The sequence below is a fragment of the Haliotis rubra genome, unplaced genomic scaffold, assembly GCF_003918875.1.
Source record: "Haliotis rubra isolate DU_JTF1 unplaced genomic scaffold, ASM391887v1 Scf67, whole genome shotgun sequence".
Taxonomy (NCBI): Eukaryota; Metazoa; Mollusca; class Gastropoda; order Lepetellida; family Haliotidae; genus Haliotis; species Haliotis rubra.
Genome location: NW_025767379.1, coordinates 2,682,045 through 2,695,877, shown reverse-complemented (window position 1 = coordinate 2,695,877; position 13,833 = coordinate 2,682,045).

Here is a 13,833-nt window from a genome sequence, read left to right as displayed (position 1 = left end):
GGGATCAACAAGTACCATATTTTCATAAGGAAGTGGAAACATTTGGAAACATTTATATACCTTACTATGTGCTAAGCATTGAACTCTACTTATAATATCAGCTGATATCCAGACACCACTCACTACAATCACACTGTTCAAACTTATCCATCCAATTTTATATTTCATATGCCCTCTACAGAAACTTTAATGATATCTTATGTATCTATATATTTGTTATAACCTTACAAAATACCATTGATGTGTTATATATATATTGTCTTTTATGTCATATGTATTTCATCTGAGACTTGAAATGGAATAAAAACAAAAACAAAACAAAAGAAAGTACCATTTTTAACGTCTTTTGGTATGATGCGGCCTGGGATCGAACCCGCGACCTTCCGCTCTCCGGGCAGACGCTCTAATCACTGCACAACGGAGGCGTTTTTAATGTATTCAGACATTCATTGAGTACAACATATCGGAAATCAATGTTTTGGATTTCTTCAGATATATGACAGTACTGACTGACACACTCATGTGAGGAAAACAAACAAGACTTTGTAATTTTACACTTATTTCCATACCATCAGACACGACTGTCTGTGTGCTTATAAAACGTGCAAGGAGGAGAATACATAGGGCTGAAAAATAACGTTTGAAAAAAAATATACATACTCACATCGGCCTTCATGCTTCAAAGAACCCGTTTAGATTCGGGTTAGAATTGATCTTCAGTAACCCATGCTTGTCCAAAGAGGCGACTAACGGATCGGGTGGGCAGGCTCGCTGACTTGGTTGACATATTCCAATTGCATAGATCGATGCTCATGCACAATAAAAAGTTGACATCCATACAATTCCTGCTTTTATTCGTATTATTTCTAAATGCCATTCAAAGACTCGATGCTCATGCTTTTGATCACTAGACTCGATTATTTACAGACCGCCGCCATAAAGCTGGAATATTGCTGAGTGCGCCGTAAAAGGAAACTCACTCACTCATACATGCCTCAAAGTGCACTTCAACAGTTCCGTATCAAACCCGTTACTATTATACTTGTCATTTCGAAAACAAACCACCTGTGCATGAGTTTCTTGTGCATATCAAAACCATACAACTCTCTGGGCTTTCAGTCATAGTACCTGAACATGGAACATAGCGGTTTACGTAAGCAAAACCCCCTTTCTCTAGTTTACAACACGAAACGAGCGAACGATTAAAACAAGGGGCTACTCCATCGCATCTTTTGCAAGCTAGAACGGAAATAATCTAGAGCGCAATTTCACCTCCCCTCACTATGTTTAATTCGTTTAGTTTTTATATTCAACGCCACCCGTGCTCTCGCGATCTGAATGCATGGGTCATGCAAGCCAGCCACATACAACCCTTTCGCGTTGAGATATAATCCCCACCCCTAATTATACATGTAATTCTCCGCCATCTAGCAGGCCACAACAGTATCGGTGTGCAAATGACATGAATGCATGCATTCAAGCAGCGCAAATATATAATGCATGACAACGTGCCAGGACGTGATTGTCAGATGCATTGTGTCCATATGGAAAGGCGCAAAATGACACTAAATTAGAAGCCACATGCTTGATATACACCCGGGTATAGCTGAATATATTGGAGGACCTGACTAGTGAGAGGTACTCCACTTGGTACGCTAGACATTTCCAGATAAACTGTATGCAGTTAAATTATGCAGTACTAGTGGTATAAACTTTCTAATCGTTCTCAAAGATTCTCTATACTTTGTAAATTAACATATATAGACTTGCTGATCATGATGGCCCGTGTGTTTCCTCCTTGTCCAGGGAAAATTGGACGAATGCACCAAACAGATACACTGATTCGGCTTGCAGGTGCTTTGAACATATACACAAGACTGACACGTTATATTCATACACCGGACAGACAGTCGCATTGATACACTAGACTGACACGTCGAATTGATACACCAGACTGACACGTCGTGTTGATACACTAGATTGACACGTCGTGTTGATACACTAGACTGGCACGTGGTATTGATACACCAGACTGACACGTCGTATTGATGCGCCAGACTGACACAAGGTATTGATACACTTGACTAACACCTCGTATTGATACACCAGACTGACACGTCGTGTTGATACATTTGACTGACACGTCATGTTGATACACTAGACTGACATGTTGTATTGATACACCAGACTGACACGTCGTGTTGATACACTGGACTGACATGTCGTATTGATACACTGGACAGACACGCGGTATTGATACACCACTGACACGTCGTGTTGATACACTAGACTGACACGTGGTATTGATACACCAGACTGACACGTCGTGTTGATAAACCAGACTGACACGTCGTGTTGATACACTAGACTGACACGTCGTATTGATACACTGGACTGACACAGCACACAGACATACTGGACTAAAACAGCAGGCAGATACAATAGGCTGATACAGCAGACATTTATGCTGGACTGAAGAATTTCAGTTTCAAGTTGCAATGCACAAACAGAGACACTAATGTGCACAAAAAAAACTCACTTAACATTCAACTTCTCATTACTCAAAACAGAGCCTCCCCGCTCCCCTCAGTTTGATTGATGACTCCAGTCAATAACATTTGACACATCCGTGACATATTTAAACATAGAGTTGGAAAATAAATTACATAACCATAACAAAAGTGAGTTAGTAAAGTACTGAGAGATCTTCAGTGGAGAAACGCACTATCTGTACTCACCGACTCCCGAGTTTCACATAGTTTAACATAGGCTTTGCCTACAGTCTACACAATGTGTACATTTTTGCAGAAGGTAAAAACAACAAAAGTTTAAATGTACTAGAGGTTACAAATACACTCCCAGTCACAGAGCGTGCAAGGACACTAAAACGATCTTTTTGAGGCGTGTTCATGTCAAAGACAAGTGAGACATGGTATGATTGTGTGGAAAACAGGAGATGTCATTAGAAACCATCTTGATCTGGATGATTACAACACATCAGTCGTGTTAATCGGATAATTGATATAAAGGATATTAATGCAGTGATACCATGTGACCACCATAGACGTGGCGTATTCACGGCGGTCCGTTGCTAATGACTCAAGACATCTTTGATGCATTGCGGGAGATGATGAGGAAGTTGAAACCTATGATCGTAGAGGCAGCAGCAGGAAGAAAGTTGTTCATTAAAGATCGCGTGTACACCTATGTAAACAATGACAAAGTTGATATTTTCAGACAAGGCTTAACAGCCACACACGCCCAGAGGCTGGTCAACGTCACATGTCAACAAGGAGTCACGTGGTCTCCTAGAGCGGTCCGTGAACCGTTGATTTAATGTGTAGGAAGTAGGAAAACACAATATGTTTGAACTAACGCGGTAACATAGTTTCATCTTCATTGAAACAAACACAAAACTTAAATTGAAATGTGGTAACAATTCATTTAAAACTGAGAAACTACACGAGCTCTAATGTGATGGTTGTTATTAATGTATGAACTTCGAATGGCGACCGCATCAGTACCTGGTGTACCGATACCTGGTGTACTGATACCAGGTGTACTGATATCTGCTGTACTGACACCTGGTGTACTGATACCTGGTGTTCTGATACCTGGTGTACTGATACCTGGTGTACCGATACCTGGTGTACTGATACCAGATGTACCGATATCAGCTGTACCGACACCTGGTGTACTGATACCAGGTGTACCGATACCTGGTGTACTGATACCAGGTGTACCGACACCTGGTGTACTGATACAGGTGTACTGATACATGCTGTACTGACACCTGGTGTACTGATACAGGTGTACTGATACATGCTGTACCGACACCTGGTGTACTGATACAGGTGTACTGATACATGCTGTACTGACACCTGGTGTACTGATACAGGTGTACTGATACATGCTGTACTGATATCTGGTGTACTGATACCAGGTGTACTGATATCTGCTGTACCGACACCTGGTGTACTGATACAGGTGTACTGATATCTGCTGTACCGACACCTGGTGTACTGATACAGGTGTACTGATATCTGCTGTACCGACACCTGGTGTACTGATACAGGTGTACTGATATCTGCTGTACCGACACCTGGTGTACTGATACATGGTGTACTGATATCTGCTGTACCGACACCTGGTGTACTGATACATGCTGTACTGATATCTGCTGTACTGACACCTGGTGTACTGATACATGCTGTACTGACACCTGGTGTACTGATATCTGCTGTACTGACACCTGGTGTACTGATACATGTGCTGTGACTGACACCTGATACCTGGTGCTGATACATGCTGTACTGACACCTGGTGTACTGATATCTGCTGTACTGACACCTGGTGTACTGATGCTGTACTGACACCTGGTGTACTGATACACTGCTGTACTGACACCTGGTGTACTGATACATGCTGTACTGATATCTGGTGTACTGACACCTGGTGTACTGATACATGCTGTACTGACACCTGGTGTACTGATACATGGTGTACTGATACCTGGTGTACTGACACCTGGTGTACTGACACCTGGTGTACTGATATCTGCTGTACTGACACCTGATGTACTGATACATGTGTACTGATATCTGCTGTACTGACACCTGGTGTACTGATACCAGGTGTACTGACACCTGGTGTACTGATACAGGTATACCAGGTGTACTGATATCTGGTGTACTGATACCTGTGTACTGATACTGTACTGACACCTGGTGTACTGATACCAGGTGTACTGCTGTACTGATATCTGGTGTACTGACACCTGGTGTACTGATACATGCTGTACTGATACCTGGTGTACTGATATCTGCTGTACTGATACCTGGTGTACTGATATCTGCTGTACTGATATCTGGTGTACTGATACATGCTGTACTGACACCTGGTATACTGATATCTGGTGTACTGATACCTAGTGTACTGATATCTGGTGTACTGATACCTAGTGTACTGATATCTGGTGTACTGATACCTAGTGTACTGATACATGTGAACTGATATCTGCTGTACTGATACCTGGTGTACTGACACCTGGTGTACTGATATCTGGTGTACTGATACCTAGTGTACTGATATCTGGTGTACTGATGCCTGGTGTACTTATACCTAGTGTACTTATACCTAGTGTACTGATACCTGGTGCACTGATACCTGATGTACTTATACCTGGTGTACTGATACAGGTGCAATGATACCCGGTGTACTGATACATGGTGTACTGATACCCGGTGTACTGATACCTAGTGTACTGATACCCGGTGTACTGATACCTGGTGTACTTATACCTAGTGTACTGATACCTGGTGTACTGATACAGGTGCAATGATACCCGGTGTACTGATACCTGGTGTACAGATATCTGATGCACCGATACCTATTGTACCGATACCTGGGTTACTGATGCCAGGTGTACTGATACCTAGTGTACTGAAGCCTGGTGTACTGATAACATCTGACATTCTTTTCCTCATACTGGCAATCAAACGTCGAATTCTCAGCATCAGAATCCTCTCCCATTCTTCAGTGTGTGCCTGCGCTGATCTCTGTACATTTTGAACAAGGAGGTCTCTAGTCCAACTGTGGCGTCCAACATAGATCCAAAGATGTTCGATGCTTGCGGGTCATGGTAATGTTTCGATGACGTTGTTTTCCACTTTTATGAGGATTCCGTAGATTGTCTGGTCCAGACTCGATTATTTACAGACCGCCGCCATATAGCTGGAATATTGCTGAGTGCGGCTTAAAGCTAAACTCACTCACTTTAAACCAGTTCAGAACACCGTAATGTACATACTGCAATTATGAAATGTATACCCCAATGTGCTTGGCGCCTTTGCAGCATCTGAACATGAGACCATTAGCTTTGGAGATAATGTGTGAAGCATTCCAGGAAAAGTTTGAAACATTGCCATTGGATTCAGGTGAAACTGAATTAAAGCTTATGCATAAAGATCGATGTTTCTGGTGATGATGTGCCAAAGTTGAACCATAAGGTCAGTCGCGAATTATGCTGGATCAACAACGGGAGAACGTTTTGTACACAGACATCGGAACTACACTCCTACCTGTAGCAGCGCGAACATCATTCTCGTTTTGTGTGTTTGTTTGTTGGTTGGTTGGTTTTGCAGCAATTATTCCTTATACTGCAGTAGTCAACTACAAAGTCAAACTGTCCCCACTGTGGTGCAAAAACGTTTTTCACTTTCTTTACTAATAATCAGCAGAATTTCTGCACATGCAAACAGTGAAAAAAAGTTTGAAAATGATATATAAATTTTAGTTTCAACAAAATAAATAAGTGTCCTATGGTGCGGCTATTGTCCAACGCACACTTGTAAGTCTGGTTTACTTGCCGCCGTTGAATAGCCGAAACACTGCTGTGTTGTGTCAGTCATGTGTTTTATTGATCTAATAGTAATAGATGGGTAAGATATACCACAGCTACCTACCATTTCCATTGACCAAGGAACATTCTTTGTTTTCTCGACTGGCACAAATACTGCTTCACGTTATGTTTTTACAAACAAGGGGAGACAATTGAAAAAAGAGTCCCATGTAATAGTCAAATAACATGATCAATTTTCTGGGGAGCCTTCTGGTCACCACGCCGGTGACTTTTCCATTCCTCGGAGGCTGCAATGTATGAAACCCATTTATGGTGTTTCCTGTCTTGATACTTCTGGAAGAAAAGTGGGTGTGCGTTCCTGTGTATTGTCCAAGTTACTGTAAAACGTTAACTCCATAGGATCGATGCACATGTGAGTCACTGGATTGTCTGGTCCAGGCTCAGTGACATGCAGACCGCCGTCATATAGGTGGACAATTGCTGAAGTGGGCGTACATAAACAGCTTCACAGGCACTCCCGATCTTACTGCAGAAACAAACTGCATCTCAGAGTGCAGTTAATCCATCTGTGTATCTCACTGGATTGTCTACAGTTTTGATCTGACACATGTCGTTTGATTCTTCACTGGACGAATATCGTGTAGATGGAACCATGTGATATATATGATTTTGTACATCTTTGATATAAGGTCTGTTAAATAATTCTGTTAAATAAAAGAGCTGTATCTAGAGCTCTTTGTTGATTTAATAGAATAGCTCTCAGTGTTTATTGGTGGAAGCCTTAGTGACGCTTCATACAATTATGACAAAAATTCTTTGAAAGAAAAACAATTTGACAACTTATAATATATCAGTAGGAGATTTAAGTTGGATACCATTTGACATGTTTGACTAATAGACAACATTAGAATATATAAATAGATGTGGATGTCTTATAAGTACGTTCGGCCACCATGCTGGGTACTTACGGTGCATTTTGTACCTGTACAGTTTTCCTGCTGGATGTCCCCTTTACCCTTACTCACCGGAAATGGCTGAACAGTTAAGCCCTACATCAAAACAAATACTTACATTACTAACTACAAATGTTAACACTACTTCCCTTTCCTTAACGGGTACAGCCACTAACAATCTCATAAGATATATATATGTATTTATTTTGTATGTATATATATATATATAGAGAGAGAGAGAGAGAGAATGAGAGAGAGAGCGAGAGAGAGAGAGAATGAGGTGAGGTGAGGTGAAATTGGGTTTAACGTCGTGCTTGAGAATATTTCGCACATTTGACGACGTGCATGCGTGTATGTGTATGTGCGGCTGCTTGTACTAGCTCAGACTTAAGCTGGTTTTATAGTGCTAGCTCACTAAGATACCATGCCGCAGATAAGCATGAATACCCCACTCAGACACAGTATACTGACTCCGAGCCGACCAGTCTTTGTTGTACCCATTAATGCCGAGCGCCAGGCAGGGACCAACAAGTACCATATTTTAACTTTATTTGGTATGACGCCGTCGGGGATCGACCTTCCGCTCTCCGGGCGGACGCTCTAACCACTACACCACGGAGGCGGCTGAGAGAGAATGAGAGAGAGAGGGAGAGAGAGAGAGAGAGAGAGAGAGAGAATGAGAGACAGAGAGCGAGAGAAAGTTTGATATAGATATATAACGTACGCTTCTATACACGCTCATCGTGTCGAATGGACAAATGATACCTAGCATAGCATACGAATGACGTTCTGTGTTCTCGTATAACCCAGTTCGGAAGCCTCTGGAGCGTTGTGTGGTCGTGTAAGTGGAACCACATGGATAAGTATGTAGACACACACAGTCTTATTTGGTCACCATTTTGCAGTTGTGTCGAACCTGGGATAACTCGAAGTCTTTATTCGTGTTCCTTCAGGTTCGACGAAATTGTTTTTGATTGTACAGTAACTGGCAACGAGGTTGTCACTGCACAATCACCAGGCTATGTATCAGCAACAAACAGAGCTGGGCCTCGGCAGTATATGTGCCACTTGTATGATTTCCAAGCTGGATTTATATCATCACTTCCGTCTCCAGTACATGTAAGTACGTGAGTGAGTGTGTGAGTTTAGTTTTACGCCGCACTCAGCAATATTCCAGGAAAATGGCGGCGGTCTGTAAATAATCGAGTGTGGTCCAGACAATCCAGTGATTAACAGCATGAGCATCGATCTACGCAAATGCGATACGGTGACATGTGTCATCCAAGCCAGCGAGCCTGACCACCTGATCCCGTTAGTTGTCTCTTACGCCAAACATGTGTTACTGAAGATCAATTCTAACCCGTATGTTCGGGTAGGGTTCCAGTACTTGTAAGTTGGACTGGACTATACTGGAACCATAACACAGCTGTATATATTCAAACACCATGAATGACACATCTGCATGCATTTCAGCATATGTTAACAACCCCAGCCATGTAGGACCAAACACTAGTGAAAGAGTGAGTGGTGAGTGATAGAGTATGGTCTTAGGCTGCCCGGGCCTTGAGCTTGACGAGCGAACCCGTTAACCACTAGCCTACCCCACCACCCCTACGCTATCAGGAGTGTTTAGGCACAAATGGGTTTCACGATAAATATCGTTTTTGCATTCAACACGAGAGATTGTGACGCTCTAAATAGCGTATATATAATGTTGCTCTGTCTATTTTAACACATTTAATTATACGGCTATGAATTTAAGCTAATTCCAACCATCTTAACACTAAAGAATACGTCTTTGCCGTTGCGTTGTACATATGATTTACTGTAGTTCTATTCAGGTCTAATCGATTATGAAGGCCTAGATAAGTCAACGACACAAATATTGACATGTCTGATACCGATATTATCATGAGAGTTAAACAAAGGTTTACAATATACTAATCGATGTTTCCTGCTTGGGGCTCGGGGTTAAAGGGATAAGAAAAGGGCGGCACCTCGCCAGTTTATTCTGTCCAAGTATGTATGTGAAACTGCACAGGCGTCGGAACTGCATTGTTTGTTTGTTGGTGGCTGGCTGGCTGGCTGGTTGGTTGGTTGGTTGGTTTGCAGAATTTATTCTTTATACTGCAGTTGTCTCCGTGGGCTTGAACCAACGTGATACGTTTTCAAGGCGCCTCATGCTGTAAATGAAACGTACTTCCCCTTTTCTTTAAAAACGATCCTGAACCTGATTGTTTCATTATAAAAAAAAAGGATTGCTTTGTTTAATAACAAACAACATTGTGTGTTTAACATCCGTCAAAGACAGCAAAGAGAGACATGAATCAATATCTGATTATGATGAGTTGTGGGGAGAGAAACAACATGAATTTCTGAATTAAAGATGAGCTGAGAACATGGCTCACAAACAATAGCATTGACCTTCAGTGATATCAAGAATTGGTGTTTGTTTTTTGCTTGTTTGTTGTATTACCACGCAGTCAGCAATATTCCAGCTGTATGGCAGCGGGATGTGAATAATACAGTCTGGGCCAGACAACGTCATGAGCATCGATTTACGCAAATGAGATGACGTGTGTTAACCAAGTCACCGAGTCTGACCATCCGACCTCGTTAGTTGCCGCTAACCTGGGAATTGTAATAATTACTAGTGTCTGTGGACTTTCACTTTAGATTTTTGCTCAGATGTGCAGATTACGTCAGATCGGAGTATCATTAAGGATATCAAAGTATCAGCAAGGATGTCGGAGTATCCGTAAGGATATCAAAGCATCAGTAAGGATATCAAAGTATCAGTAATGATATCAAAGCATCGGTAAGGATATCGGAGTATCAGTAAGTATATGGGAGTATCCGTAAGGATATCAAAGTATCAGTATGGATATCTTTAAGCATCAGTAAGGATATCAAAGTATCAGTAAGGATATCGTGGTACCATTAAGGATATCAGAGTATCAGTACGGACATCCAGTCAGTCAATCAATATTTATTTCCGCACTCAGGAGGCCTCAGGTCTATAGTACAAACACAGTGAACAATTGATCAGTTAGTGGAAGTGTTGAGAATGTAATGTTTTATGTATGTGGTAGCGTAATAGATATATATAGATATTCTTTCTATATGTACTTTACTAGAATTTGTTAAAAGGGATATGAATTTGTAAATTTCAGGATGTACATAGTAGTAGTTGAGTTGAGTTTGGCTTTACGTCACATCGGCATTATTCCAGCCATATAGTGACGAGAACAAGTCTGCATTAATAAACATTGTAGGCACAGAGTCACAATGAGTTATATTTCAAAAACATATATTCATTACATTGTCATTTAAAAGCAGAAAAAGTCATAGCACTAAATTTAAAGGCAGGCAATTTGTTAGTCACATTCCACAGTTACAATTTATGAGTAGCTCTTAACATGCTTATTTCTCAACACATAATAGGCTGGGAATATACATAGAAAATGGTACTCGTCTTTATTACATTCAGCTTACACATTTGTACATATCCTATGTTCTTTTATCTAGCCTAAATACCTATAAGATTCTATTAGCAAATCATGAGTTGAACAGCGGAATTGCGCATGGCTTATTCTGAATTTCTTTCCTACGTTTGACACAGACAGATACTGTTCTTTGTGGACAGATACTGTTCATATTTGCTTCAATATATAAGGGAAATCTACCACACTCGCCATATACTGCTGAATTACATGTATTAATTTTTACCCCTAAATATTTCTTACAAGCATATAAATGAACTTGTTCTATCGCATCGGACGCTTTGATTCCCCAGATCTCAGCGCCATACAAAAGAAAAGGGCATATTTTAGCATAAAAAATCTTAAAAAGAGTTGTATGATAAGTCACCAAGTGTTTTTATATATTCCATAATGCCTATCAAAATCGATTTACCTTGCAATGCAACACCTAAATATTTATATGAATTACTTACTTCAATAGCATCACCTTTCTAATACCATTTTTCACCTTTTGCCAATTATCACCATTCTTAAAAACAACTACTTTTGTCTTAATTTTATTAACAGTCAATTTATGATCATTGCAGTAATTTTCTAATTCATTTATCAAGTTTTGTGAACCACCTGTTGTACTAGAGAAGAGTATGATATCATCAGCAAATAGTAATAAAAAATTTGAATTATATCTGGATGTAACTGAATTCCATTCGTAGAGTTCCTTGGATCTGGATCGCCAAGTCATTGATGGGGCGGTGGGGTAGACGGTAACCTCCCAAAACTTAGACAGCCATATCACAGACAGCTTAAAACAACAACATTTCTGGTTCAGTGCACAACTAATCCTCAAGCTGATACCTATTTCTTATAATGGATCAGTCAAGTAGAATCAATTAGACAAAACGTCAGCATATTTATTACAAGTTCAACAGAGATAAAAAAAATAAATAGTAAATATTAAATATGGTACTATGTTGATCAAGTCCACTGCATTTCCACAAAAGTTCCCTAAAATATAATAGTTGTACGTAACATAACATTTAATTTGCACATAACATGTAATGCTTACTAGTCATTATCATGACACCCTTGGCACATTAAGCACAGCATTTATTTGATACAAAATTTCCCTAACCAAGATGAAGCAAATGTCCAACTGTATCAAGGAACTGGATGTGTGTTTTCTCGGCTTGCTGAAGTTGCTGCTTGAGTCTTTCCAATCTGTTTTCAATCTCGCGGTAGATTCTCTTTCTGCTGGGTAGGGCTACTCCGAAAGTTAACTGCGACAGCTTAGCTCTATCAGCATTCTCTATTCTCCTGATAATTTCGATGAACCGAAAGATGTTAGGATGTCGGTGCGGCAGAGAGCGGTTCATTCTGTTATGAAATCCTTCCAAATTGTTGTTCGTTCTTGGGCCTTGAGTCTCTCTTTATTTAGGTACTCCACTTAAGGTATCAGTTGACCCTTTCCATCTTGCGAGGGGATATTCGAATGAAAACATAGCATGCATCTTTAAACTTAATCCCGCTTGTACAGCAAGTACTAACATGACCCTCAAACTCTCCAGACCTAAACCCGATTGAAAATGGGATGCTCTTATTCTATGTTTGCTATGACGTCAGTCACAGTACCTCCAACATTTAGCACAAGTACTGTTGGAAGAGTGGATGAACATTTCCCAGGCCACAATTCGACGATGCCGGGCAGTTCTGGACCTGCATGGGGGTCTTACAAAATACTCAGAACAGATGACCTTCACCTTGATATGCAATGGTTTGATGTGTGTAATGGTGAGCCTCGGTCAGTGACAATGACTTGTGCCAAATGTGAACAATGTATATATTATGATTTGTTGGGTATTTATATAGTTCATGAAATATACATCTGAAAACAACCTTTGCGTTTCTTGCTTTGCATAGTATATTAGTTTCTTATACAGTACAACCAGAAATTATTGAGAATTTAAGATTGTAATTCTTCATATTTTTTTCACTCATTACTCACGTATTAAATGTGAATATTAGCAGAACATAACTCCAGATTCAAAGACAGGTGAACAGTTAGTATTTTGTCAAGTCACAATGGGCTTCAATGCAGGCTTCAATGCGGCGGGGCATACTTCTGATCAAAGAAGTCCCAATATCGGACCACCTCTTCTTTCATTTCAGCAATATTTGTCAGATTTTTCTTCTTGACACTTTCCTTCATAAGTCCCCAAATATTTCTATTGGATTTAGGTCAGGGCTATAGCTTAGCCAGTCTAATAATGTCATATTTTGGGTCCGAAACCAGGCCTGTGAATGCTTTGAACGATGTTTTGGGTCGTTGTCCTGCTGGAAACAAGAATACCAAGCCGCCTCCTGTCACCGACAGTCAATTTTCTGGGCCTACCTGCGCCTCCCTGGTGCTCAATGCCATATTCATTTGCAATATTTTTCAAAACACGATAAACAGTGGACAAAGTGATGCCTGTTCTACTTGAAATCACTTTAGCTGATCTGATGTCCTTGTTATAATACTCTAAAAGCAACTTCCTCTTCTCTAAATCATCCATACTGAGGATCACTGAAAATGTCGTTTGCTAGCAAGTAAACAAAGGGGGATAACTCTTCACAAACTAATGAAAAAGGATTAACGGTCAAGGTTGTTTATACTAGAAATCCAATTAAACATATTCCTAAAATTCTCAATAATGTCTGGTCACACTATACCATTATTCAAAATATACTGAACCGTTTCAGCTCTCTCCCAAGACTGGATAGACGAAGAGTCTCAGATCAATTCTTGACATTATATTTTGATTCTGTGTATTGACTGTACCGAACGGAATCATCCCATGAATATCACGTTCTTCGTGTGAGTTTGATGTGAGATAGATATTACGTTTGTTTATATCTAAAATGAGATGTAACAAAATATTTGATGATCACGGCATGCGCTGTAGCTATTTGTTCGATTACTTAACGTTTGCCTATTCTTGTTCTGTGTGCAACCTTGAACCTCCGGAATGTCTCTCTGTCACCTTTAACCCCCGGGGAT